The sequence below is a fragment of the Ranitomeya imitator genome, chromosome 10 (genome assembly GCF_032444005.1).
Source record: "Ranitomeya imitator isolate aRanImi1 chromosome 10, aRanImi1.pri, whole genome shotgun sequence".
Classification (NCBI taxonomy): domain Eukaryota; kingdom Metazoa; phylum Chordata; class Amphibia; order Anura; family Dendrobatidae; genus Ranitomeya; species Ranitomeya imitator.
In genome coordinates, this window is record NC_091291.1 from 3,700,044 (window position 1) to 3,727,657 (window position 27,614).

Consider the following 27,614-nt stretch of genomic DNA (forward strand, 5'->3'; position numbering starts at 1 on the left):
GTGTACTCGCCCAGTGCCCTGTACTGCCCTGGATCCGGTGTACTCGCCTAGTGCCCAGTACTGGCCTAGATCTGGTGTACTCGCCTGGGGCTGGCCTGGATCCGGTGTACTTACCCAGTGCCCTGTACTGGCTTGTAGCTGGCGTACTCGCCCGGGGCTGGCCTGGACCCGGCGTACTTTCCCTGTGCTGGCCTGGATCCGGTGTACTCACCCAGTGCGCAGTACTGGCCTGGATCCTGTGTACTCGCCCAGTGCCCAGTACTGGCCTGGATCGGTGTACCTGCCCCGGGGCAGGCCTGGATCCGGCATACTTGCCCAGTGCCCTGTGCTGGCCTGGATCTGGCGTACTCGCCCGGGGCCGGCCTGGATCCGATGTACTTGCCCAGTGCTGGCCTGGAACCGGTGTACTCACCCAGCACCCTGTGCTGGCCTGGATCTGGTGTACTCGCCTAATGCTCAGTACTGGCCTGGATCCGCTGTACTCACCCAGTGCCCTGTGCTGGCCTGGAACCGGTGTACTCACCCAGCGCATAGCGCTGGCCTGGATCTGGTGTACTCGCCTAATGCTCAGTACTGGCCTGGATCCGGCGTACTCACCGAGTGCCCTGTGCTGGCCTGGATCTGGCGTATTCACCCGGGGCCGGCCTGGATCCAGTGTACTTGCCCAGTGCCCTCTGTTGGCCTGGATCCGGCATACTCGCCCAGTGCTGGCCTGGATTTGGCATACTCACCTAGTGCCCTGTGCTGTCCTGGATCCGGTGTACTTGCCCAGTGCCCTGTGCTGGCCTGGATCCGGTGTACTCGCCTAGTGTCCTGTGCTGGCCTGGATCCGGTGTACTCGCCTAGTACCCTGTGCTGGCCTGGATCCGGTGTATTCACCCAGTGCTGGCCTGGATCCGGTGTACTCGCCTGTGCCCTGTGCTGGCCTGGATCCGGCGTACTCATCCAGTGCCCTGTGCTGGCCTGGATCTGGCGCACTTACCCCGTGCCCTGTGCTGGCCTGGATCTGGCTTACTCGCCCAGTGCGCTGTTCTGGCCTGGATCTGGCATACTCGCCCGGGACTGGCCTGGATTCGGTGTACTCACCCAGAACCCTGTACTGGCCTGGATCTGGCATACTTGCCAGTGCCCTGTGCTGGCCTGGATCTGGTGTTCTCGCCCGGGGCTGGCCTGAATCCGGCGCCCTGTGCTGGTCTGGATCTGGCGTACTCACCCAGTGCCCTTTGCTGGCCTGGATCCGGCGTACTCGCCCAGTGACCTGTGCTGGCCTGGATCCGGCGTACTCGCCCAGTGACCTGTGCTGTCCTGGATCCGGCATACTCGCCCAGTGCCCTGTGCTGGCCTGAATCCGGTGTACTCACCCAGTGCCCTGTGCTGGCCTGGATCCGGCATACTTGCCCAGTGCCCTGTGCTGGCCTGGATCCAACGTACTCACCCAGTGCCCAGTACTGGCCTGGATCCGGTGTACTCGCCCAGTACTGGCCTGGATCCAGCGTACTCACCCAGTACCTTGTGCTAGCCTGCAACCAGTGTACTCACCCAGCGCTGGCCTGGTGTACTCGCCTAATGCTCAGTACTGGCCTGGATCCGGCGTACTCACCCAGTGCCCTGCGCTGGCCTGGATCTGGTGTACTCGCCTAATGCTCAGTACTGGCCTGGATCCGGTGTACTCGCCCAGTGCTCAGTACTGGCCTGGATCCGGCGTACTCACCCAGTACCCTGTGCTGGCCTGGAACCGGTGTACTCACCCAGCACTGGCCTGATTCTGGTGTACTCGCCTAATGCTCAGTACTGGCCTGGATCCGGCGTACTCACCCAGTGCCCTGCGCTGGCCTGGATCTGGTGTACTCGCCTAATGCTCAGTACTGGCCTGGATCCGGTGTACTCGCCCAGTGCCCAGTACTGGCCTGGATCCGGCGTACTCACCCAGTACCCTGTGCTGGCCTGGAAAGGTGTACTCACCCAGCGCCCAGCGCTGGCCTGGATCTGGTGTACTCGCCTAATGCTCAGTACTCGCCTGGATCTGGCGTACTCACCCAGTGCCCTGCGCTGGCCTGGATCTGGTGTGCTCGCCTAATGCTCAGTACTGGCCTGGATCCGGCGTACTCACCCAGTGCCCTGTGCTGGCCTGGAACCGGTGTACTCGCCCAGTGGCCAGTACCGACCTTGAGAGGGGATGGAAATCTTCACTTTCTCACATGAAGCCGCACGGTCCTTAGTTGCAATGGTCGTCATAATGATCAGACTCCACAGGAGCACATTACTGGGGCGGCAGAAGAATCCCGGGAATGTGATTGGTGTAATCTGCGCCGGTGACATATTGTACAGATCTATAGATGAGGACAGTCGCACTACACGACATTTCATATTTCTGGGAATTGTACAGCGAGCGATTGTCTAATATACTGTAACAATATTCTGAGAAGCACAGAGCGGACGTATCGGATCCTGAGCCCATGAGCCCGCTGGCCTCCCCGCCACAAATCTCCTACATCTGTAAAGGAAGCCATTATATTACATAGAAGACAAATGCTTGTAGTGCAACTCCCCGATGTAATAATGAAGGTCCAAGGATGTTAGGGGCGGAGGGTTGTTGTGTTTGCTTTTAGGAGATTTTTTGGTGATCAATAATCTTGGGAAATCTTTATTATTATAGAAGGTTGTACAGGTTGTCGCCAGTTGATAATACAGGGTTGTCAGATGATTATCCCGGGTTGTCAGAAGATTATCCCGGGTTGTCAGATGATTATCCCGGGTTGTCAGAAGATTATCCCGGGTTGTCAGATGATTATACCGGGTTGTCACATGATTATGCTGAGTTGTCAGATGATTATACCGGGTTGTTTGATGATTATGCTGGGTTGTCAGATGATTATGCTGGGTTGTCAGATGATTATGCTGGGTTGTCAGATGATTATCCCGGGTTGTCAGATGATTATGCTGGGTTGTCAGATGATTATCCCGGGTTGTCAGATGATTATACCGGGTTGTCAGATGATTATACCGGGTTGTTTGATGATTATGCTGGGTTGTCAGATGATTATACCGGGTTGTTTGATGATTATGCTGGGTTGTCAGATGATTATCCCGGGTTGTCAGATGATTATCCCGGGTTGTCAGATGATTATACCGGGTTGTCAGATGATTATACCGGGTTGTTTGATGATTATGCTGGGTTGTCAGATGATTATACCGGGTTGTTTGATGATTATGCTGGGTTGTCAGATGATTATCCCGGGTTGTCAGATGATTATCCCGGGTTGTCAGATGATTATCCTGGGTTGTCAGATGATTATACCGGGTTGTCAGATGATTATCCTGGGTTGTCAGGTTATTATGCAGGGTTGTCACTCAGGACTCTGGAAGAGCTGAGTGACCTGCCCGGTGGTGGTTGTAGTGGGACCATACTGGTAGTTCCAAGACTTTCCAGTTGGGTCTCCTGATGGCGCCTGGAGCTGCTCCGATCAGTCTGGTTTGGCAGCTGGAGGGTTACGGCCGGCTGGGACATTTGAGGCTCAGCGGCACCCCCACCCCTCCTCCATCCTCTGTTACATTGTTACCTATTATGGAAACTGTGAGATGACAGATCCCAGAACTGACCAGGAACTGGGGACTGGACGGCTGGAGCCAAGAGGGGGGGGGGCGGCTGGAGGATGTACTGGACGGCGGAGCCGAGGGAGGGGGATTGGACGGACGGACAGAGCCGGGGGAGGGACTGGACGTTCGGAGCCGGGGGTGGGGGACTGGACGGCCGGACCCAGGACTGGACAGAGTCGGGGGAGGCACTGGACGGCCGGAGCCGAGGGGGGGACTGGACGGACGGAGCCAGGGAGAGGGACTGGACGGCCGGAGCAGGAGGTGGGACTGGACGGACGGAGCCGAGGGGGGGGGACTGGACGGCCGGAGCAGGGGGTGGGACTGGACAGCCAGGACTGGTCGGACGGAGCCGGGGGTGAGGGACTGGACGGCCGGAGCTGGGGGATGTACTGGATGGAGGAGCCGAGGGAGGGGGACTGGACGGACGGAGCCGGGGGGAGGCACAGGATGGCCGGAGCAGGGGGTTGGACTGGACGGCCGGAGCCGGGACTGGTCAGACGGAGCCGGGGGATGTACTGGACAGCCGGAGCCGGGGGTGGAGGACTGGACGGCCGGAGACGGGACTGGACAGACGGAGCCGGGGGATGTACTGGATGGAGGAGCCGGGGGAGGGGGACTGGACGGACGGAGCCGGGGGGAGGCACAGGATGGCCGGAGCAGGGGGTTGGACTGGACGGCCGGAGCCGGGACTGGTCAGACGGAGCCGGGGGATGTACTGGACAGCCGGAGCCGGGGGTGGAGGACTGGACGGCCGGAGACGGGACTGGACAGACGGAGCCGGGGGAGGGACTGGACGGCTGAAGCTGGGGAAGATCGGTGTCCGAGCAATGAACGGCGGCGGCAGCGTGACGATGCGAGATTTCCCAGTGACCCCCAGTCCCCCGATCCTGGTAATGTTGTTCGATGCAAGGATTCGCTGTTGTTTTTGTTTTTTATGTCGCGAAAATCCCCCATTATGAACAGCAAATCCCCTGGTGTCCCTTGTTTATAGTCTGCTAATAATAATCTTTATTTTTATATAGCGCTAACATATTCCGCAGCGCTTTACAGTTTGCACACATTATTATCTCTGTCCCCGATGGGGCTCACAATCTACATTCCCTATCAGTCTCTGGAATGTGGGAGGAAACCGGAGAACCCGGAGGAAACCCACGCAAACACGGAGAGAACATACAAACTCCTTGCAGATGTTGTCCTTGGTGGGGTTTGAACCCAGGACTCCAGCGCTGCAAGGCTGCTGTGCTAACCACTGAGCCACCGTACAATGCTAACCACTGAGCCACCGTACAATGCTAACCACTGAGCCACCGTACAATGCTAACCACTGCGCCACCGTACAGTGCTAACCACTGAGCCACCGTACAATGCTAACCACTGAGCCACCGTACAATGCTAACCACTGAGCCACCGTACAATGCTAACCACTGAGCCACCGTACAATGCTAACCACTGAGCCACCGTACAATGCTAACCACCCGAGCCACCGTACAATGCTAACCACTGAGCCACCGTACAATGCTAACCACCCGAGCCACCGTACAATGCTAACCACTGCGCCACCGTACAATGCTAACCACTGAGCCACCGTACAATGCTAACCACCCGAGCCACCGTACAATGCTAACCACTGAGCCACCGTACAATGCTAACCACTGAGCCACCGTACAATGCTAACCACTGAGCCACCGTACAATGCTAACCACTGAGCCACCGTACAATGCTAACCACTGAGCCACCGTACAATGCTAACCACTGAGCCACCGTACAATGCTAACCACTGAGCCACCGTACAATGCTAACCACTGAGCCACCGTACAATGCTAACCACTGCGCCACCGTACAATGCTAACCACTGCGCCACCGTACAATGCTAACCACTGCGCCACCGTACAGTGCTAACCACTGCGCCACCGTACAGTGCTAACCACTGCGCCACCGTACAGTGCTAACCACTGAGCCACCGTACAATGCTAACCACTGAGCCACCGTACAATGCTAACCACTGAGCCACCGTACAATGCTAACCACCCGAGCAACCGTACAATGCTAACCACTGAGCCACCGTACAATGCTAACCACTGAGCCACCGTACAATGCTAACCACTGCGCCACCGTACAGTGCTAACCACTGAGCCACCGTACAATGCTAACCACTGAGCCACCGTACAATGCTAACCACCCGAGCAACCGTACAATGCTAACCACTGAGCCACCGTACAATGCTAACCACTGAGCCACCGTACAATGCTAACCACTGAGCCACCGTACAATGCTAACCACCCGAGCCACCGTACAGTGCTAACCACTGAGCCACCGTACAATGCTAACCACTGAGCCGCCGTACAATGCTAACCACTGAGCCACCGTACAATGCTAACCACTGCGCCACCGTACAATGCTAACCACTGAGCCACCGTGCCGCCCATCTGTTACCATGGAAACCTAGAGCTCTGCATAGGAACTGCAGACATAAATCTGCGAGACACTACAGAGACTCCCCCTATAGAAGTCAATGCAGTTTACTGGCTGAAGAGCCGATCTCACCAAATGAGAAGCTGCTGCAGAACCCCTTTGGGAGGGCGCTCTGTGACCACCTGTATTCTGTGCTGGAAAACCTGCAATAAATTCACTGTGAGGACGGAGACCCCAGAACTGCCGTAAAATGACCGAGAACGTAAAGAGCTGTTGTCACAGAAACCTCGTGATCACGTGAGGAGCCGTCATGTGACCCCGCGGACAGGCAGCGCTGCGACTTGTAGTGCGCAAGAGAGAAGGCCACATAGACATAGATGGCGGCGACTGCGGGGACAGAGGAACAGCTGAGGGGAATAATGAGCCACAGCCTGACATCACCCGGGCCCAATACCATGAGGAGGAGCGATGTTCTGCAGAGAGGTCAGTGGTGTAATAATCTGCAGGATATATCACTATGTATCTGTCAGGAGGTGGAGGAGCGATGCTCTGCAGAGAGGTCAGTGGTGTAATAATCTGCAGGATATATCAGTATGTATGTCAGGAGGTGGAGGAGCGATGCTCTGCAGAGAGGTCAGTGGTGTAATAATCTGCAGGATATATCAGTATGTATGTCAGGAGGTGGAGGAGCGATGCTCTGCAGAGAGGTCAGCGGTGTAATAATCTGCAGGATATATCACTATGTATCTGCCAGGAGGTGGAGGAGCGATGCTCTGCAGAGAGGTCAGTGGTGTAATAATCTGCAGGATATATCACTATGTATCTGCCAGGAGGTGGAGGAGCGATGCTCTGCAGAGAGGTCAGTGGTGTAATAATCTGCAGGATATATCACTCTGTATCTGTCAGGAGGTGGAGGAGCGATGCTCTGCAGAGAGGTCAGTGGTGTAATAATCTGCAGGATATATCAGTATGTATGTCAGGAGGTGGAGGAGCGATGCTCTGCAGAGAGGTCAGCGGTGTAATAATCTGCAGGATATATCACTATGTATCTGCCAGGAGGTGGAGGAGCGATGCTCTGCAGAGAGGTCAGTGGTGTAATAATCTGCAGGATATATCACTATGTATCTGCCAGGAGGTGGAGGAGCGATGCTCTGCAGAGAGGTCAGTGGTGTAATAATCTGCAGGATATATCACTATGTATCTGTCAGGAGGAGGAGGAGCGATGCTCTGCAGAGAGATCAGTGGTGTAATAATCTGCAGGATATATCAGTATGTATGTCAGGAGGTGGAGGAGCGATGCTCTGCAGAGAGGTCAGCGGTGTAATAATCTGCAGGATATATCACTATGTATCTGCCAGGAGGTGGAGGAGCGATGCTCTGCAGAGAGGTCAGTGGTGTAATAATCTGCAGGATATATCACTGTGTATCTGTCAGGAGGTGGAGGAGCGATGCTCTGCAGAGAGGTCAGTGGTGTAATAATCTGCAGGATATATCACTATGTATCTGTCAGGAGGTGGAGGAGCGATGCTCTGCAGAGAGGTCAGTGGTGTAATAATCTGCAGGATATATCACTGTGTATCTGTCAGGGGGTGGAGGAGCGATGCTCTGCAGAGAGGTCAGTGGTGTAATAATCTGCAGGATATATCACTATGTATCTGTCAGGAGGTGGAGGAGCAATGCTCTGCAGAGAGGTCAGTGGTGTAATAATCTGCAGGATATATCACTGTGTATCTGTCAGGAGGTGGAGGAGCGATGCTCTGCAGAGAGGTCAGTGGTGTAATAATCTGCAGGATATATCACTATGTATCTGTCAGGAGGTGGAGGAGCAATGCTCTGCAGAGAGGTCAGTGGTGTAATAATCTGCAGGATATATCACTATGTATCTGTCAGGAGGAGGAGGAGCGATGCTCTGCAGAGAGGTCAGTGGTGTAATAATCTGCAGGATATATCACTCTGTATCTGTCAGGAGGTGGAGGAGCGATGCTCTGCAGAGAGGTCAGTGGTGTAATAATCTGCAGGATATATCACTATGTATCTGTCAGGAGGTGGAGGAGCGATGCTCTGCAGAGAGGTCAGTGGTGTAATAATCTGCAGGATATATCACTATGTATCTGTCAGGAGGTGGAGGAGCGATGCTCTGCAGAGAGGTCAGTGGTGTAATTATCTGCAGGATATATCACTATGTATCTGTCAGGAGGTGGAGGAGCGATGCTCTGCAGAGAGGTCAGTGGTGTAATAATCTGCAGGATATATCACTCTGTATCTGTCAGGAGGTGGAGGAGCGATGCTCTGCAGAGAGGTCAGTGGTGTAATAATCTGCAGGATATATCACTATGTATCTGTCAGGAGGAGGAGGAGCGATGCTCTGCAGAGAGGTCAGTGGTGTAATAATCTGCAGGATATATCACTGTGTATCTGTCAGGAGGTGGAGGAGCGATGCTCTGCAGAGAGGTCAGTGGTGTAATAATCTGCAGGATATATCACTGTGTATCTGTCAGGAGGTGGAGGAGCGATGCTCTGCAGAGAGGTCAGTGGTGTAATAATCTGCAGGATATATCACTATGTATCTGTCAGGAGGTGGAGGAGCGATGCTCTGCAGAGAGGTCAGTGGAGTAATAATCTGCAGGATATATCACTATGTATCTGTCAGGAGGTGGAGGAGCGATGCTCTGCAGAGAGGTCAGTGGTGTAATAATCTGCAGGATATATCACTGTGTATCTGTCAGGAGGTGGAGGAGCGATGCTCTGCAGAGAGGTCAGTGGTGTAATAATCTGCAGGATATATCACTGTGTATCTGTCAGGAGGTGGAGGAGCAATGCTCTGCAGAGAGGTCAGTGGTGTAATAATCTGCAGGATATATCACTATGTATCTGTCAGGAGGTGGAGGAGCAATGCTCTGCAGAGAGGTCAGTGGTGTAATAATCTGCAGGATATATCACTATGTATCTGTCAGGAGGAGGAGGAGCGATGCTCTGCAGAGAGGTCAGTGGTGTAATAATCTGCAGGATATATCACTCTGTATCTGTCAGGAGGTGGAGGAGCGATGCTCTGCAGAGAGGTCAGTGGTGTAATAATCTGCAGGATATATCACTATGTATCTGTCAGGAGGTGGAGGAGCGATGCTCTGCAGAGAGGTCAGTGGTGTAATAATCTGCAGGATATATCACTATGTATCTGTCAGGAGGTGGAGGAGCGATGCTCTGCAGAGAGGTCAGTGGTGTAATTATCTGCAGGATATATCACTATGTATCTGTCAGGAGGTGGAGGAGCGATGCTCTGCAGAGAGGTCAGTGGTGTAATAATCTGCAGGATATATCACTCTGTATCTGTCAGGAGGTGGAGGAGCGATGCCCTGCAGAGAGGTCAGTGGTGTAATAATCTGCAGGATATATCACTATGTATCTGTCAGGAGGTGGAGGAGCAATGCTCTGCAGAGAGGTCAGTGGTGTAATAATCTGCAGGATATATCACTATGTATCTGTCAGGAGGAGGAGGAGCGATGCTCTGCAGAGAGGTCAGTGGTGTAATAATCTGCAGGATATATCACTCTGTATCTGTCAGGAGGTGGAGGAGCGATGCTCTGCAGAGAGGTCAGCGGTGTAATAATCTGCAGGATATATCACTCTGTATCTGTCAGGAGGTGGAGGAGCGATGCTCTGCAGAGAGGTCAGTGGTGTAATAATCTGCAGGATATATCGCTATGTATCTGTCAGGAGGTGGAGGAGCGATGCTCTGCAGAGAGGTCAGTGGTGTAATAATCTGCAGGATATATCACTATGTATCTGTCAGGAGGTGGAGGAGCGATGCTCTGCAGAGGTCAGCGGTGTAATAATCTGCAGGATGTATCACTATGTGTCTGTCAGGAGGTGGAGGAGCGATGCTCTGCAGAGAGGTCAGCGGTGTAATAATCTGCAGGATATATCACTCTGTATCTGTCAGGAGGTGGAGGAGCGATGCTCTGCAGAGAGGTCAGTGGTGTAATAATCTGCAGGATATATCGCTATGTATCTGTCAGGAGGTGGAGGAGCGATGCTCTGCAGAGAGGTCAGTGGTGTAATAATCTGCAGGATATATCACTATGTATCTGTCAGGAGGTGGAGGAGCGATGCTCTGCAGAGAGGTCAGTGGTGTAATAATCTGCAGGATATATCACTCTGTATCTGTCAGGAGGTGGAGGAGCGATGCTCTGCAGAGAGGTCAGTGGTGTAATAATCTGCAGGATATATCACTATGTGTCTGTCAGGAGGAGGAGGAGCGATGTTCTGCAGAGAGGTCCGTGGTGTAATAATCTGCAGGATATATCACTCTGTATCTGTCAGGAGGTGGAGGAGCGATGCTCTGCAGAGAGGTCAGCGGTGTAATAATCTGCAGGATATATCACTCTGTATCTGTCAGGAGGTGGAGGAGCGATGCTCTGCAGAGAGGTCAGTGGTGTAATAATCTGCAGGATATATCGCTATGTATCTGTCAGGAGGTGGAGGAGCGATGCTCTGCAGAGAGGTCAGTGGTGTAATAATCTGCAGGATATATCACTATGTATCTGTCAGGAGGTGGAGGAGCGATGCTCTGCAGAGAGGTCAGTGGTGTAATAATCTGCAGGATATATCACTCTGTATCTGTCAGGAGGTGGAGGAGCGATGCTCTGCAGAGAGGTCAGTGGTGTAATAATCTGCAGGATATATCACTATGTGTCTGTCAGGAGGTGGAGGAGCGATGCTCTGCAGAGAGGTCAGTGGTGTAATAATCTGCAGGATATATCACTGTGTATCTGTCAGGAGGTGGAGGAGCGATGCTCTGCAGAGAGGACAGTGGTGTAATAATCTGCAGGATATATCACTATGTATCTGTCAGGAGGTGGAGGAGCGATGCTCTGCAGAGAGGTCAGTGGTGTAATAATCTGCAGGATATATCACTATGTATCTGTCAGGAGGTGTAGGAGCGATGCTCTGCAGAGGGGTCAGTGGTGTAATAATCTGCAGCATATATCACTATATATCTGTCAGGAGGAGGAGCGATGCTCTGCAGAGAGGTCAGTGGTGTAATAATCTGCAGGATATATCACTATATCTCAGGAGGTGGAGGAGCGATGCTCTGCAGAGAGGTCAGTGGTGTAATAATCTGCAGGATATATCACTATCTGTCAGGAGGAGGAGGAGCGATGCTCTGCAGAGAGGTCAGTGGTGTAATAATCTGCAGGATATATCACTATGTATCTGTCAGGAGGTGGAGGAGCGATGCTCTGCAGAGAGGTCAGTGGTGTAATAATCTGCAGGATATATCACTATGTATCTGTCAGGAGGTGTAGGAGCGATGCTCTGCAGAGGGGTCAGTGGTGTAATAATCTGCAGGATATATCACTATATATCTGTCAGGAGGAGGAGGAGCGATGCTCTGCAGAGAGGTCAGTGGTGTAATAATCTGCAGGATATATCACTATGTATCTGTCAGGATGAGGAGGAGCGATGCTCTGCAGAGAGGTCAGTGGTGTAATAATCTGCAGGATATATCACTACGTATCTGTCAGGAGATGGAGGAGCGATGCTCTGCAGAGAGGTCAGCGGTGTAATAATCTGCAGGATATATCACTATGTATCTGTCAGGAGGTGGAGGAGCGATGCTCTGCAGAAGTCAGTGGTGTAATAATCTGCAGGATATATCACTATCTGTCAGGAGGTGGAGGAGCGATGCTCTGCAGAGGGGTCAGTGGTGTAATAATCTGCAGGATATATCACTATGTATCTGTCAGGAGGAGGAGGAGCGATGCTCTGCAGAGAGGTCAGTGGTGTAATAATCTGCAGGATATATCACTATGTATCTGTCAGGATGAGGAGGAGCGATGCTCTGCAGAGAGGTCAGTGGTGTAATAATCTGCAGGATATATCACTACGTATCTGTCAGGAGATGGAGGAGCGATGCTCTGCAGAGAGGTCAGCGGTGTAATAATCTGCAGGATATATCACTATGTATCTGTAAGGAGGTGGAGGAGCGATGCTCTGCAGAAGTCAGCGGTGTAATAATCTGCAGGATATATCACTATCTGTCAGGAGGTGGAGGAGCGATGCTCTGCAGAGGGGTCAGTGGTGTAATAATCTGCAGGATATATCACTATGTATCTGTCAGGAGGAGGAGGAGCGATGCTCTGCAGAGAGGTCAGTGGTGTAATAATCTGCAGGATATATCACTATGTATCTGTCAGGAGGTGGAGGAGCGATGCTCTGCAGAGAGGTCAGTGGTGTAATAATCTGCAGGATATATCACTATGTATCTGTCAGGAGGTGGAGGAGCGATGCTCTGCAGTGAGGTCAGTGGTGTAATAATCTGCAGGATATATCACTGTGTATCTGTCAGGAGGTGGAGGAGCGATGCTCTGCAGAGAGGTCAGTGGTGTAATAATCTGCAGGATATATCACTATGTATCTGTCAGTAGGTGGAGGAGCGATGCTCTGCAGAGAGGTCAGTGGTGTAATAATCTGCAGGATATATCACTGTGTATCTGTCAGGAGGTGGAGGAGCGATGCTCTGCAGAGAGGTCAGTGGTGTAATAATCTGCAGGATATATCACTATGTATCTGTCAGGAGGAGGAGGAGCGATGCTCTGCAGAGAGGTCAGTGGTGTAATAATCTGCAAGATATATCACTATCTGTCAGGAGGTGGAGGAGCGATGCTCTGCAGAGAGGTCAGTGGTGTAATAATCTGCAGGATATATCACTATCTGTCAGGAGGTGGAGGAGCGATGCTCTGCAGAGAGGTCAGTGGTGTAATCTGCAGGATATATCACTATCTGTCAGGAGGTGGAGGAGCGATGCTCTGCAGAGAGGTCAGTGGTGTAATAATCTGCAGGATATATCACTATGTATCTGTCAGGAGGAGGAGGAGCAATGCTCTGCAGAGAGGTCAGTGGTGTAATCTGCAGGATATATCACTATCTGTCAGGAGGTGGAGGAGCGATGCTCTGCAGAGAGGTCAGTGGTGTAATAATCTGCAGGATATATCACTGTGTATCTGTCAGGAGGTGGAGGAGCGATGCTCTGCAGAGAGGTCAGTGGTGTAATAATCTGCAGGATATATCACTATGTATCTGTCAGGAGGAGGAGGAGCGATGCTCTGCAGAGAGGTCAGTGGTGTAATAATCTGCAAGATATATCACTCTGTATCTGTCAGGAGGTGGAGGAGCGATGCTCTGCAGAGAGGTCAGTGGTGTAATAATCTGCAGGATATATCACAATGTATCTGTCAGGAGGTGGAGGAGCGATGCTCTGCAGAGAGGTCAGCGGTGTAATAATCTGCAGGATATATCACTGTATCTGTCAGGAGGTGGAGGAGCGATGCTCTGCAGAGAGGTCAGTGGTGTAATAATCTGCAGGATATATCACTATGTATCTGTCAGGAGGTGGAGGAGCGATGCTCTGCAGAGAGGTCAGCGGTGTAATAATCTGCAGGATATATCACTATGTATCTGTCAGGAGGTGGAGGAGCGATGCTCTGCAGAGAGGTCAGTGGTGTAATAATCTACAGGATATATCACTATGTATCTGTCAGGAGGTGGAGGAGCGATGCTCTGCAGAGAGGTCAGTGGTGTAATAATCTGCAGGATATATCACTATGTATCTGTCAGGAGGTGGAGGAGCGATGCTCTGCAGAGAGGTCAGTGGTGTAATAATCTGCAGGATATATCACTATGTATCTGTCAGGAGGAGGAGGAGCGATGCTCTGCAGAGAGGTCAGTGGTGTAATATGCAGGATATATCACTATGTATCTGTCAGGAGGTGGAGGAGCGATGCTCTGCAGAGAGGTCAGTGGTGTAATAATCTGCAGAATATATCACTCTGTATCTGTCAGGAGGTGGAGGAGCGATGCTCTGCAGAGAGGTCAGTGGTGTAATATTCTGCAGGATATATCACTATCTGTCAGGAGGTGGAGGAGCGATGCTCTGCAGAGAGGTCAGTGGTGTAATAATCTGCAGGATATATCACTATCTGTCAGGAGGTGGAGGAGCGATGCTCTGCAGAGAGGTCAGTGGTGTAATAATCTGCAGGATATATCACTGTGTATCTGTTAGGAGGTGGAGGAGCGATGCTCTGCAGAGAGGTCAGCAGTGTAATAATCTGCAGGATATATCACTGTATCTGTCAGGAGGTGGAAGAGCGATGCTCTGCAGAGAGGTCAGTGGTGTAATAATCTGCAGGATATATCACTATCTGTCAGGAGGTGGAGGAGCGATGCTCTGCAGAGAGGTCAGTGGTGTAATAATCTGCAGGAGATATCACTATGTATCTGTCAGGAGGTGGAGGAGCGATGCTCTGCAGAGAGGTCAGTGGTGTAACAATCTGCAGGATATATCACTGTGTATCTGTCAGGAGGTGGAGGAGCGATGCTCTGCAGAGAGGTCAGTGGTGTAATAATCTGCAGGATATATCACTGTGTATCTGTCAGGAGGTGGAGGAGCGATGCTCTGCAGAGAGATCAGTGGTGTAATAATCTGCAGGATATATCACTGTATCTGTCAGGAGGTGGAGGAGCAATGCTCTGCAGAGAGGTCAGCGGTGTAATAATCTGCAGGATATATCACTGTATCTGTCAGGAGGTGGAGGAGCGATGCTCTGCAGAGAGGTCAGTGGTGTAATAATCTGCAGGTTATATCACTGTGTATCTGTCAGGAGGTGGAGGAGCGATGCTCTGCAGAGAGGTCAGTGGTGTAATAATCTGCAGAATATATCACTGTGTATCTGTTAGGAGGTGGAGGAGTGATGCTCTGCAGAGAGGTCAGCGGTGTAATAATCTGCAGGATATATCACTATGTATCTGTCAGGAGGTGGAGGAGCGATGCTCTGCAGAGAGGTCAGTGGTGTAATAAGCTGCAGGATATATCACTATGTATCTGTCAGGAGGTGGAGGAGCGATGCTCTGCAGAGAGGTCAGTGGTGTAATAATCTGCAGGATATATCACTATGTATCTGTCAGGAGGTGGAGGAGCGATGCTCTGCAGAGAGGTCAGTGGTGTAATAATCTGCAGGATATATCACTATGTATCTATCAGGAGGTGGAGGAGCGATGCTCTGCAGAGAGGTCAGTGGTGTAATAAGCTGCAGGATATATCACTATGTATCTGTCAGGAGGTGGAGGAGCGATGCTCTGCAGAGAGGTCAGTGGTGTAATAATCTGCAGGATATATCACTATGTATCTATCAGGAGGTGGAGGAGCGATGCTCTGCAGAGAGGTCAGTGGTGTAATAAGCTGCAGGATATATCACTATGTATCTGTCAGGAGGTGGAGGAGCGATGCTCTGCAGAGAGGTCAGTGGTGTAATAAGCTGCAGGATATATCACTATGTATCTGTCTGGAGGTGGAGGAGCGATGCTCTGCAGAGAGGTCAGTGGTGTAATAATCTGCAGGATATATCACTATGTATCTGTCAGGGGGTGGAGGAGCGATGCTCTGCAGAGAGGTCAGTGGTGTAATAATCTGCAGGATATATCACTATGTATCTGTCAGGAGGTGGAGGAGCGATGCTCTGCAGAGAGGTCAGTGGTGTAATAATCTGCAGGATATATCACTATGTATCTATCAGGAGGTGGAGGAGTGATGCTCTGCAGGGAGGTCAGTGGTGTAATAATCTGCAGGATATATCACTATGTATATGTCAGGAGGTAGAGGAGCGATGCTCTGCAGAGAGGTCAGTGGTGTAATAATCTGCAGGATATATCACTATGTATCTGTCAGGAGGTAGAGGAGCGATGCTCTGCAGAGAGGTCAGTGGTGTAATAAGCTGCAGGATATATCACTATGTATATGTCAGGAGGAGGAGGAGCGATGCTCTGCAGAGAGGTCAGTGGTGTAATAATCTGCAGGATATATCACTGTGTATCTGTCAGTAGGTGGAGGAGCGATGCTCTGCAGAGAGGTCAGTGGTGTAATAATCTGCAGGATGTATCACTATGTATCTGTCAGGAGGTGGAGGAGCGATGCTCTGCAGAGAGGTCAGTGGTGTAATAATCTGCAGGATATATCCCTATGTATGTCAGCAGGTGGAGGAGCGATGCTCTGCAGAGGTCAGTGGTGTAATAATCTGCAGGATATATCACTATGTATCTGTCAGGAGGTGGAGGAGCGATGCTCTGCAGAGAGGTCAGTGGTGTAATAATCTGCAGGATATATCACTGTGTATCTGTCAGGAGGTGGAGGAGCGATGCTCTGCAGAGAGGTCAGTGGTGTAATAATCTGCAGGATATATCACTGTATCTGTCAGGAGGTAGAGGAGCGATGCTCTGCAGAGAGGTCAGTGGTGTAATAATCTGCAGGATATATCACTGTGTATCTGTTAGGAGGTGGAGGAGCGATGCTCTGCAGAGAGGTCAGCGGTGTAATAATCTGCAGGATATATCACTGTATCTGTCAGGAGGTGGAAGAGCGATGCTCTGCAGAGAGGTCAGTGGTGTAATAATCTGCAGGATATATCACTGTATCTGTCAGGAGGTAGAGGAGCGATGCTCTGCAGAGAGGTCAGTGGTGTAATAATCTGCAGGATATATCACTGTGTATCTGTTAGGAGGTGGAGGAGCGATGCTCTGCAGAGAGGTCAGCGGTGTAATAATCTGCAGGATATATCACTGTATCTGTCAGGAGGTGGAGGAGCGATGCTCTGCAGAGAGGTCAGCGGTGTAATAATCTGCAGGATATATCACTGTATCTGTCAGGAGGAGGAGGAGCGATGCTCTGCAGAGAGGTCAGTGGTGTAATAATCTGCATGATATATCACTGTGTACCTGTCAGGAGGTGGAGGAGCGATGCTCTGCAGAGAGGTCAGTGGTGTAGTAATCTGCAGGATATATCACTGTGTATCTGTCAGGAGGTGGAGGAGCGATGCTCTGCAGAGAGGTCAGTGGTGTAATAATCTGCAGGATATATCACTGTGTATCTGTCAGGAGGAGGAGGAGCGATGCTCTGCAGAGAGGACAGTGGTGTAATAATCTGCAGGATATATCACTATCTGTCAGGAGGTGGAGGAGCGATGCTCTGCAGAGAGGTCAGTGGTGTAATAATCTGCAGGAGATATCACTATGTATCTGTCAGGAGGTGGAGGAGCGATGCTCTGCAGAGAGGTCAGTGGTGTAACAATCTGCAGGATATATCACTGTGTATCTGTCAGGAGGTGGAGGAGCGATGCTCTGCAGAGAGGTCAGTGGTGTAATAATCTGCAGGATATATCACTGTGTATCTGTCAGGAGGTGGAGGAGCGATGCTCTGCAGAGAGGTCAGTGGTATAATAATCTGCAGGATATATCACTGTGTATCTGTCAGGAGGTGGAGGAGCGATGCTCTGCAGAGAGGTCAGCGGTGTAATAATCTGCAGGATATATCACTGTGTATCTGTCAGGAGGTGGAGGAGCGATGCTCTGCAGAGAGATCAGTGGTGTAATAATCTGCAGGATATATCACTGTATCTGTCAGGAGGTGGAGGAGCAATGCTCTGCAGAGAGGTCAGCGGTGTAATAATCTGCAGGATATATCACTGTATCTGTCAGGAGGTGGAGGAGCGATGCTCTGCAGAGAGGTCAGTGGTGTAATAATCTGCAGGTTATATCACTGTGTATCTGTCAGGAGGTGGAGGAGCGATGCTCTGCAGAGAGGTCAGTGGTGTAATAATCTGCAGAATATATCACTGTGTATCTGTTAGGAGGTGGAGGAGTGATGCTCTGCAGAGAGGTCAGCGGTGTAATAATCTGCAGGATATATCACTATGTATCTGTCAGGAGGTGGAGGAGCGATGCTCTGCAGAGAGGTCAGTGGTGTAATAAGCTGCAGGATATATCACTATGTATCTGTCAGGAGGTGGAGGAGCGATGCTCTGCAGAGAGGTCAGTGGTGTAATAATCTGCAGGATATATCACTATGTATCTGTCAGGGGGTGGAGGAGCGATGCTCTGCAGAGAGGTCAGTGGTGTAATAATCTGCAGGATATATCACTATGTATCTGTCAGGAGGTGGAGGAGCGATGCTCTGCAGAGAGGTCAGTGGTGTAATAATCTGCAGGATATATCACTATGTATCTATCAGGAGGTGGAGGAGCGATGCTCTGCAGAGAGGTCAGTGGTGTAATAAGCTGCAGGATATATCACTATGTATCTGTCAGGAGGTGGAGGAGCGATGCTCTGCAGAGAGGTCAGTGGTGTAATAATCTGCAGGATATATCACTATGTATCTATCAGGAGGTGGAGGAGCGATGCTCTGCAGAGAGGTCAGTGGTGTAATAATCTGCAGGATATATCACTATGTATATGTCAGGAGGTAGAGGAGCGATGCTCTGCAGAGAGGTCAGTGGTGTAATAATCTGCAGGATATATCACTATGTATCTGTCAGGAGGTAGAGGAGCGATGCTCTGCAGAGAGGTCAGTGGTGTAATAATCTGCAGGATGTATCACTATGTATCTGTCAGGAGGTGGAGGAGCGATGCTCTGCAGAGAGGTCAGTGGTGTAATAATCTGCAGGATATATCCCTATGTATGTCAGCAGGTGGAGGAGCGATGCTCTGCAGAGGTCAGTGGTGTAATAATCTGCAGGATATATCACTATGTATCTGTCAGGAGGTGGAGGAGCGATGCTCTGCAGAGAGGTCAGTGGTGTAATAATCTGCAGGATATATCACTGTGTATCTGTCAGGAGGTGGAGGAGCGATGCTCTGCAGAGAGGTCAGTGGTGTAATAATCTGCAGGATATATCACTGTATCTGTCAGGAGGTAGAGGAGCGATGCTCTGCAGAGAGGTCAGTGGTGTAATAATCTGCAGGATATAGCACTATGTATCTGTCAGGAGGTGGAGGAGCGATGCTCTGCAGAGAGGTCAGTGGTGTAATAATCTGCAGGATATATCACTATCTGTCAGGAGGTGGAGGAGTGATGCTCTGCAGAGAGGTCAGTGGTGTAATAATCTGCAGGATATATCACTATGTATCTGTCAGGAGGTGGAGGAACGATGCTCTGCAGAGAGGTCAGTGGTGTAATAATCTGCAGGATATATCACTGTGTATCTGTCAGGAGGTGGAGGAGTGATGCTCTGCAGAGAGGTCAGTGGTGTAATAATCTGCAGGATATATCACTATGTATCTGTCAGGAGGTGGAGGAGCGATGCTCTGCAGAGAGGTCAGTGGTGTAATAATCTGCAGGATATATCACTGTATCTGTCAGGAGGTAGAGGAGCGATGCTCTGCAGAGAGGTCAGCGGTGTAATAATCTGCAGATATATCACTGTATCTGTCAGGAGGTGGAGGAGCGATGCTCTGCAGAGAGGTCAGCGGTGTAATAATCTGCAGGATATATCACTATGTATCTGTCAGGAGGTGGAGGAGCGATGCTCTGCAGAGAGGTCAGTGGTGTAATAATCTGCAGGATATATCACTGTGTATCTGTCAGGAGGTGGAGGAGCGATGCTCTGCAGAGAGGTCAGTGGTGTAATAATCTGCAGGAGATATCACTATGTATCTGTCAGGAGGTGGAGGAGCGATGCTCTGCAGAGAGGTCAGTGGTGTAATAATCTGCAGGATATATCACTGTCTGTCAGGAGGTGGAGGAGCGATGCTCTGCAGAGAGGTCAGCGGTGTAATAATCTGCAGGATATATCACTGTGTATCTGTCAGGAGGTGGAGGAGCGATGCTCTGCAGAGAGGTCAGTGGTGTAATAATCTGCAGGATATATCACTGTATCTGTCAGGAGGTAGAGGAGCGATGCTCTGCAGAGAGGTCAGCGGTGTAATAATCTGCAGGATATATCACTGTATCTGTCAGGAGGTGGAGGAGCGATGCTCTGCAGAGAGGTCAGCGGTGTAATAATCTGCAGGATATATCACTATGTATCTGTCAGGAGGTGGAGGAGCGATGCTCTGCAGAGAGGTCAGTGGTGTGATAATCTGCAGGATATATCACTGTGTATCTGTCAGGAGGTGGAGGAGCGATGCTCTGCAGAGAGGTCAGTGGTGTAATAATCTGCAGGAGATATCACTATGTATCTGTCAGGAGGTGGAGGAGCGATGCTCTGCAGAGAGGTCAGTGGTGTAATAATCTGCAGGATATATCACTGTCAGGAGGTGGAGGAGCGATGCTCTGCAGAGAGGTCAGCGGTGTAATAATCTGCAGGATATATCACTGTGTATCTGTCAGGAGGTGGAGGAGCGATGCTCTGCAGAGAGGTCAGTGGTGTAATAATCTGCAGGAGATATCACTATGTATCTGTCAGGAGGTGGAGGAGCGATGCTCTGCAGAGAGGTCAGTGGTGTAATAATCTTCAGGATATATCACTGTCTGTCAGGAGGTGGAGGAGCGATGCTCTGCAGAGAGGTCAGCGGTGTAATAATCTGCAGGATATATCACTGTGTATCTGTCAGGAGGTGGAGGAGCGATGCTCTGCAGAGAGGTCAGTGGTGTAATAATCTGCAGGATATATCACTATGTATCTGTCAGGAGGTGGAGGAGCGATGCTCTGCAGAGAGGTCAGTGGTGTAATAATCTGCAGGATATATCACTGTCTGTCAGGAGGTGGAGGAGCGATGCTCTGCAGAGAGGTCAGCGGTGTAATAATCTGCAGGATATATCACTGTGTATCTGTCAGGAGGTGGAGGAGCGATGCTCTGCAGAGAGGTCAGTGGTGTAATAATCTGCAGGATATATCACTGTATCTGTCAGGAGGTAGAGGAGCGATGCTCTGCAGAGAGGTCAGCGGTGTAATAATCTGCAGGATATATCACTGTATCTGTCAGGAGGTGGAGGAGCGATGCTCTGCAGAGAGGTCAGCGGTGTAATAATCTGCAGGATATATCACTATGTATCTGTCAGGAGGTGGAGGAGCGATGCTCTGCAGAGAGGTCAGTGGTGTGATAATCTGCAGGATATATCACTGTGTATCTGTCAGGAGGTGGAGGAGCGATGCTCTGCAGAGAGGTCAGTGGTGTAATAATCTGCAGGAGATATCACTATGTATCTGTCAGGAGGTGGAGGAGCGATGCTCTGCAGAGAGGTCAGTGGTGTAATAATCTGCAGGATATATCACTGTCAGGAGGTGGAGGAGCGATGCTCTGCAGAGAGGTCAGCGGTGTAATAATCTGCAGGATATATCACTGTGTATCTGTCAGGAGGTGGAGGAGCGATGCTCTGCAGAGAGGTCAGTGGTGTAATAATCTGCAGGAGATATCACTATGTATCTGTCAGGAGGTGGAGGAGCGATGCTCTGCAGAGAGGTCAGTGGTGTAATAATCTTCAGGATATATCACTGTCTGTCAGGAGGTGGAGGAGCGATGCTCTGCAGAGAGGTCAGTGGTGTAATAATCTGCAGGATGTATCACTGTATCTGTCAGGAGGTGGAGGAGCGATGCTCTGCAGAGAGGTCAGTGGTGTAATAATCTGCAGGATATATCACTATGTATCTGTCAGGAGGTGGAGGAGCGATGCTCTGCAGAGAGGTCAGTGGTGTAATAATCTGCAGGATATATCACTGTGTATCTGTCAGGAGGTGGAGGAGAGATGCTCTGCAGAGAGGTCAGTGGTGTAATAATCTGCAGGATATATCACTATGTATCTGTCAGGAGGTGGAGGAGCGATGCTCTGCAGAGAGGTCAGTGGTGTAATAATCTGCAGGATATATCACTATGTATCTGTCAGGAGGTGGAGGAGCGATGCTCTGCAGAGAGGTAAGTGGTGTAATAATCTGCAGGATATATCACTGTGTATCTGTCAGGAGGTGGAGGAGCGATGCTCTGCAGAGAGGTCAGTGGTGTAATAATCTGCAGGATATATCACTATCTGTCAGGAGGTGGAGGAGCGATGCTCTGCAGAGAGGTCAGTGGTGTAATAATCTGCAGGATATATCACTGTGTATCTGTCAGGAGGTGGAGGAGCGATGCTCTGCAGAGAGGTCAGCGGTGTAATAATCTGCAGGATGTATCACTATGTATCTGTCAGGAGGTGGAGGAGCGATGCTCTGCAGAGAGGTCAGCGGTGTAATAATCTGCAGGATATATCACTATGTATCTGTCAGGAGATGGAGGAGCGATGCTCTGCAGAGAGGTCAGTGGTGTAATAATCTGCAGGATGTATCACTGTGTATCTGTCAGGAGGTGGAGGAGCGATGCTCTGCAGAGAGGTCAGTGGTGTAATAATCTGCAGGAGATATCACTCTGTATCTGTCAGGAGGTGGAGGAGCGATGCTCTGCAGAGAGGTCAGTGGTGTAATAATCTGCAGGATATATCACTATCTGTCAGTAGGTGGAGGAGCGATGCTCTGCAGAGAGGTCAGTGGTGTCATAATCTGCAGGATATATCACTATGTATCTGTCAGGAGGTGGGGGAGCGATGCTCTGCAGGGAGGTCAGTGGTGTAATAATCTGCAGGATATATCACTCTGTATCTGTCAGGAGGTGGAGGAGTGATGCTCTGCAGAGAGGTCAGTGGTGTAATAATCTGCAGGATATATCACTGTGTATCTGTCAGGAGGTGGAGGAGCGATGCTCTGCAGAGAGGTCACTGGTGTAATAATCTGCAGGATATATCACTATATCTGTAAGGAGGTGGAGGAGTGATGCTCTGCAGAGAGGTCAGTGGTGTAATAATCTGCAGGATATATCACTATCTGTCAGGAGATGGAGGAGCGATGCTCTGCAGAGAGGTCACTGGTGTAATAATCTGCAGGATATATCACTATGTATCTGTAAGGAGGTGGAGGAGTGATGCTCTGCAGAGAGGTCAGTGGTGTAATATTCTGCAGGATATATCACTGTGTATCTGTCAGGAGGTGGAGGAGCGATGCTCTGCAGAGAGGTCAGTGTAATAATCTGCAGGATATATCACTATCTGTCAGGAGGTGGAGGAGCGATGCTCTGCAGAGAGGTCAGTGGTGTAATAATCTGCAGGATATATCACTCTGTATCTGTCAGGAGGTGGAGGAGCGATGCTCTGCAGAGAGGTCAGTGGTGTAATAATCTGCAGGATATATCACTATGTATCTGTAAGGAGGTGGAGGAGCGATGCTCTGCAGAGAGGTCAGTGGTGTAATAATCTGCAGGATATATCACTATGTATCTGTCAGGAGGTGGAGGAGTGATGCTCTGCAGAGAGGTCAGTGGTGTAATAATCTGCAGGATATATCACTCTGTATCTGTCAGGAGGTGGAGGAGCGATGCTCTTCAGAGAGGTCAGTGGTGTAATAATCTGCAGGATATATCACTATCTGTCAGTAGGTGGAGGAGCGATGCTCTGCAGAGAGGTCAGTGGTGTCATAATCTGCAGGATATATCACTATGTATCTGTCAGGAGGTGGGGGAGCGATGCTCTGCAGGGTGGTCAGTGGTGTAATAATCTGCAGGATATATCATTCTGTATCTGTCAGGAGGTGGAGGAGTGATGCTCTGCAGAGAGGTCAGTGGTGTAATAATCTGCAGGATATATCACTGTGTATCTGTCAGGAGGTGGAGGAGCGATGCTCTGCAGAGAGGTCACTGGTGTAATAATCTGCAGGATATATCACTATGTATCTGTAAGGAGGTGGAGGAGTGATGCTCTGCAGAGAGGTCAGTGATGTAATAATCTGCACGATATATCACTATCTGTCAGGAGATGGAGGAGCGATGCTCTGCAGAGAGGTCAGTGGTGTAATAATCTGCAGGATATATCACTATGTATCTGTCAGTAGGTGGAGGAGCGATGCTGTGCAGAGAGGTCACTGGTGTAATAATCTGCAGGATATATCACTATGTATCTGTCAGGAGGTGGAGGAGCGATGCTCTGCAGAAAGGTCAGTGGTGTAATAATCTGCAGGATATATCACTATCTGTCAGGAGGTGGAGGAGCGATGCTCTGCAGAGAGGTCAGTGGTGTAATAATCTGCAGGATATATCACTATGTATCTGTCAGGAGGTGGAGGAGCGATGCTCTGCAGAGAGGTCAGTGGTGTAATAATCTGCAGGATATATCACTATGTATCTGTCAGGAGGTGGAGGAGCGATGCTCTGCAGAGAGGTCAGTGGTGTAATAATCTGCAGGATATATCACTATCTGTCAGGAGATGGAGGAGCGATGCTCTGCAGAGAGGTCAGTGGTGTAATAATCTGCAGGATATATCACTGTATCTGTCAGGAGGTGGAGGAGCGATGCTCTGCAGAGAGGTCAGTGGTGTAATAATCTGCAGGATATATCACTGTGTATCTGTCAGGAGGTGGAGGAGAGATGCTCTGCAGAGAGGTCAGTGGTGTAATAATCTGCAGGATATATCACTATGTATCTGTCAGGAGGTGGAGGAGCGATGCTCTGCAGAGAGGTCAGTGGTGTAATAATCTGCAGGATATATCACTATGTATCTGTCAGGAGGTGGAGGAGCGATGCTCTGCAGAGAGGTAAGTGGTGTAATAATCTGCAGGATATATCACTGTGTATCTGTCAGGAGGTGGAGGAGCGATGCTCTGCAGAGAGGTCAGTGGTGTAATAATCTGCAGGATATATCACTATCTGTCAGAAGGTGGAGGAGCGATGCTCTGCAGAGAGGTCAGCGGTGTAATAATCTGCAGGATGTATCACTATGTATCTGTCAGGAGGTGGAGGAGCGATGCTCTGCAGAGAGGTCAGTGGTGTAATAATCTGCAGGATATATCACTATGTATCTGTCAGGAGGTGGAGGAGCGATGCTCTGCAGAGAGGTCAGTGGTGTAATAATCTGCAGGATATATCACTGTGTATCTGTCAGGAGGTGGAGGAGAGATGCTCTGCAGAGAGGTCAGTGGTGTAATAATCTGCAGGATATATCACTATGTATCTGTCAGGAGGTGGAGGAGCGATGCTCTGCAGAGAGGTCAGTGGTGTAATAATCTGCAGGATATATCACTATGTATCTGTCAGGAGGTGGAGGAGCGATGCTCTGCAGAGAGGTAAGTGGTGTAATAATCTGCAGGATATATCACTGTGTATCTGTCAGGAGGTGGAGGAGCGATGCTCTGCAGAGAGGTCAGTGGTGTAATAATCTGCAGGATATATCACTATCTGTCAGGAGGTGGAGGAGCGATGCTCTGCAGAGAGGTCAGTGGTGTAATAATCTGCAGGATATATCACTGTGTATCTGTCAGGAGGTGGAGGAGCGATGCTCTGCAGAGAGGTCAGCGGTGTAATAATCTGCAGGATGTATCACTATGTATCTGTCAGGAGGTGGAGGAGCGATGCTCTGCAGAGAGGTCAGCGGTGTAATAATCTGCAGGATATATCACTATGTATCTGTCAGGAGATGGAGGAGCGATGCTCTGCAGAGAGGTCAGTGGTGTAATAATCTGCAGGATGTATCACTGTGTATCTGTCAGGAGGTGGAGGAGCGATGCTCTGCAGAGAGGTCAGTGGTGTAATAATCTGCAGGAGATATCACTCTGTATCTGTCAGGAGGTGGAGGAGCGATGCTCTGCAGAGAGGTCAGTGGTGTAATAATCTGCAGGATATATCACTATCTGTCAGTAGGTGGAGGAGCGATGCTCTGCAGAGAGGTCAGTGGTGTCATAATCTGCAGGATATATCACTATGTATCTGTCAGGAGGTGGGGGAGCGATGCTCTGCAGGGAGGTCAGTGGTGTAATAATCTGCAGGATATATCACTCTGTATCTGTCAGGAGGTGGAGGAGTGATGCTCTGCAGAGAGGTCAGTGGTGTAATAATCTGCAGGATATATCACTGTGTATCTGTCAGGAGGTGGAGGAGCGATGCTCTGCAGAGAGGTCACTGGTGTAATAATCTGCAGGATATATCACTATATCTGTAAGGAGGTGGAGGAGTGATGCTCTGCAGAAAGGTCAGTGGTGTAATAATCTGCAGGATATATCACTATCTGTCAGGAGATGGAGGAGCGATGCTCTGCAGAGAGGTCACTGGTGTAATAATCTGCAGGATATATCACTATGTATCTGTCAGGAGGTGGAGGAGCGATGCTCTGCAGAAAGGTCAGTGGTGTAATAATCTGCAGGATATATCACTATCTGTCAGTAGGTGGAGGAGCGATGCTCTGCAGAGAGGTCAGTGGTGTCATAATCTGCAGGATATATCACTATGTATCTGTCGGGAGGTGGGGGAGCGATGCTCTGCAGGGTGGTCAGTGGTGTAATAATCTGCAGGATATATCATTCTGTATCTGTCAGGAGGTGGAGGAGTGATGCTCTGCAGAGAGGTCAGTGGTGTAATAATCTGCAGGATATATCACTATGTATCTGTCAGGAGGTGGAGGAGCGATGCTCTTCAGAGAGGTCAGTGGTGTAATAATCTGCAGGATATATCACTATCTGTCAGTAGGTGGAGGAGCGATGCTCTGCAGAGAGGTCAGTGGTGTCATAATCTGCAGGATATATCACTATGTATCTGTCAGGAGGTGGGGGAGCGATGCTCTGCAGGGTGGTCAGTGGTGTAATAATCTGCAGGATATATCATTCTGTATCTGTCAGGAGGTGGAGGAGTGATGCTCTGCAGAGAGGTCAGTGGTGTAATAATCTGCAGGATATATCACTGTGTATCTGTCAGGAGGTGGAGGAGCGATGCTCTGCAGAGAGGTCACTGGTGTAATAATCTGCAGGATATATCACTATGTATCTGTAAGGAGGTGGAGGAGTGATGCTCTGCATAGAGGTCAGTGATGTAATAATCTGCACGATATATCACTATCTGTCAGGAGATGGAGGAGCGATGCTCTGCAGAGAGGTCAGTGGTGTAATAATCTGCAGGATATATCACTATGTATCTGTCAGTAGGTGGAGGAGCGATGCTGTGCAGAGAGGTCACTGGTGTAATAATCTGCAGGATATATCACTATGTATCTGTCAGGAGGTGGAGGAGCGATGCTCTGCAGAAAGGTCAGTGGTGTAATAATCTGCAGGATATATCACTATCTGTCAGGAGGTGGAGGAGCGATGCTCTGCAGAGAGGTCAGTGGTGTAATAATCTGCAGGATATATCACTATGTATCTGTCAGGAGGTGGAGGAGCGATGCTCTGCAGAGAGGTCAGTGGTGTAATAATCTGCAGGATATATCACTATGTATCTGTCAGGAGGTGGAGGAGCGATGCTCTGCAGAGAGGTCAGTGGTGTAATAATCTGCAGGATATATCACTATCTGTCAGGAGATGGAGGAGCGATGCTCTGCAGAGAGGTCAGTGGTGTAATAATCTGCAGGATATATCACTATGTATCTGTCAGGAGGTGGAGGAGCGATGCTCTGCAGAGAGGTCAGTGGTGTAATCTGCAGGATATATCACTGTGTATCTGTCAGGAGGTGGAGGAGCGATGCTCTGCGGCGAGGTCAGTGGTGTAATAATCTGCAGGATATATCACTGTATCTGTCAGGAGGTGGAGGAGCGATGCTCTGTAGAGAGGTCAGTGGTGTAATAATCTGCAGGATATATGACTGTATCTGTCAGGAGATGGAGGAGCGATGCTCTGCAGAGAGGTCAGTGGTGTAATAATCTGCAGGATATATCACTATGTATCTGTCAGGAGGTGGAGGAGCGATGCTCTGCAGAGAGGTCAGTGGTGTAATAATCTGCAGGATATATCACTATGTATCTGTCAGGAGGTGGAGGACTGATGCTCTGCAGAGAGGTCAGTG

General features: G+C 50.2%; 1 protein-coding gene across 1 annotated transcript in view; it reads left to right on the forward strand.

The window, feature by feature from the left end:
- The first annotated feature begins 5,957 nt into the window (after window positions 1-5,957).
- Window positions 5,958-27,614, forward strand: part of LOC138651669 (chloride channel protein ClC-Kb-like) — a 74,089-nt gene continuing 52,432 nt past the window's right edge. The window contains exon 1 of the mRNA XM_069742056.1: window positions 5,958-6,492. The gene's annotated coding sequence lies outside the window, so the exon portion shown is untranslated. The remainder of the gene's footprint in view (window positions 6,493-27,614) is intronic.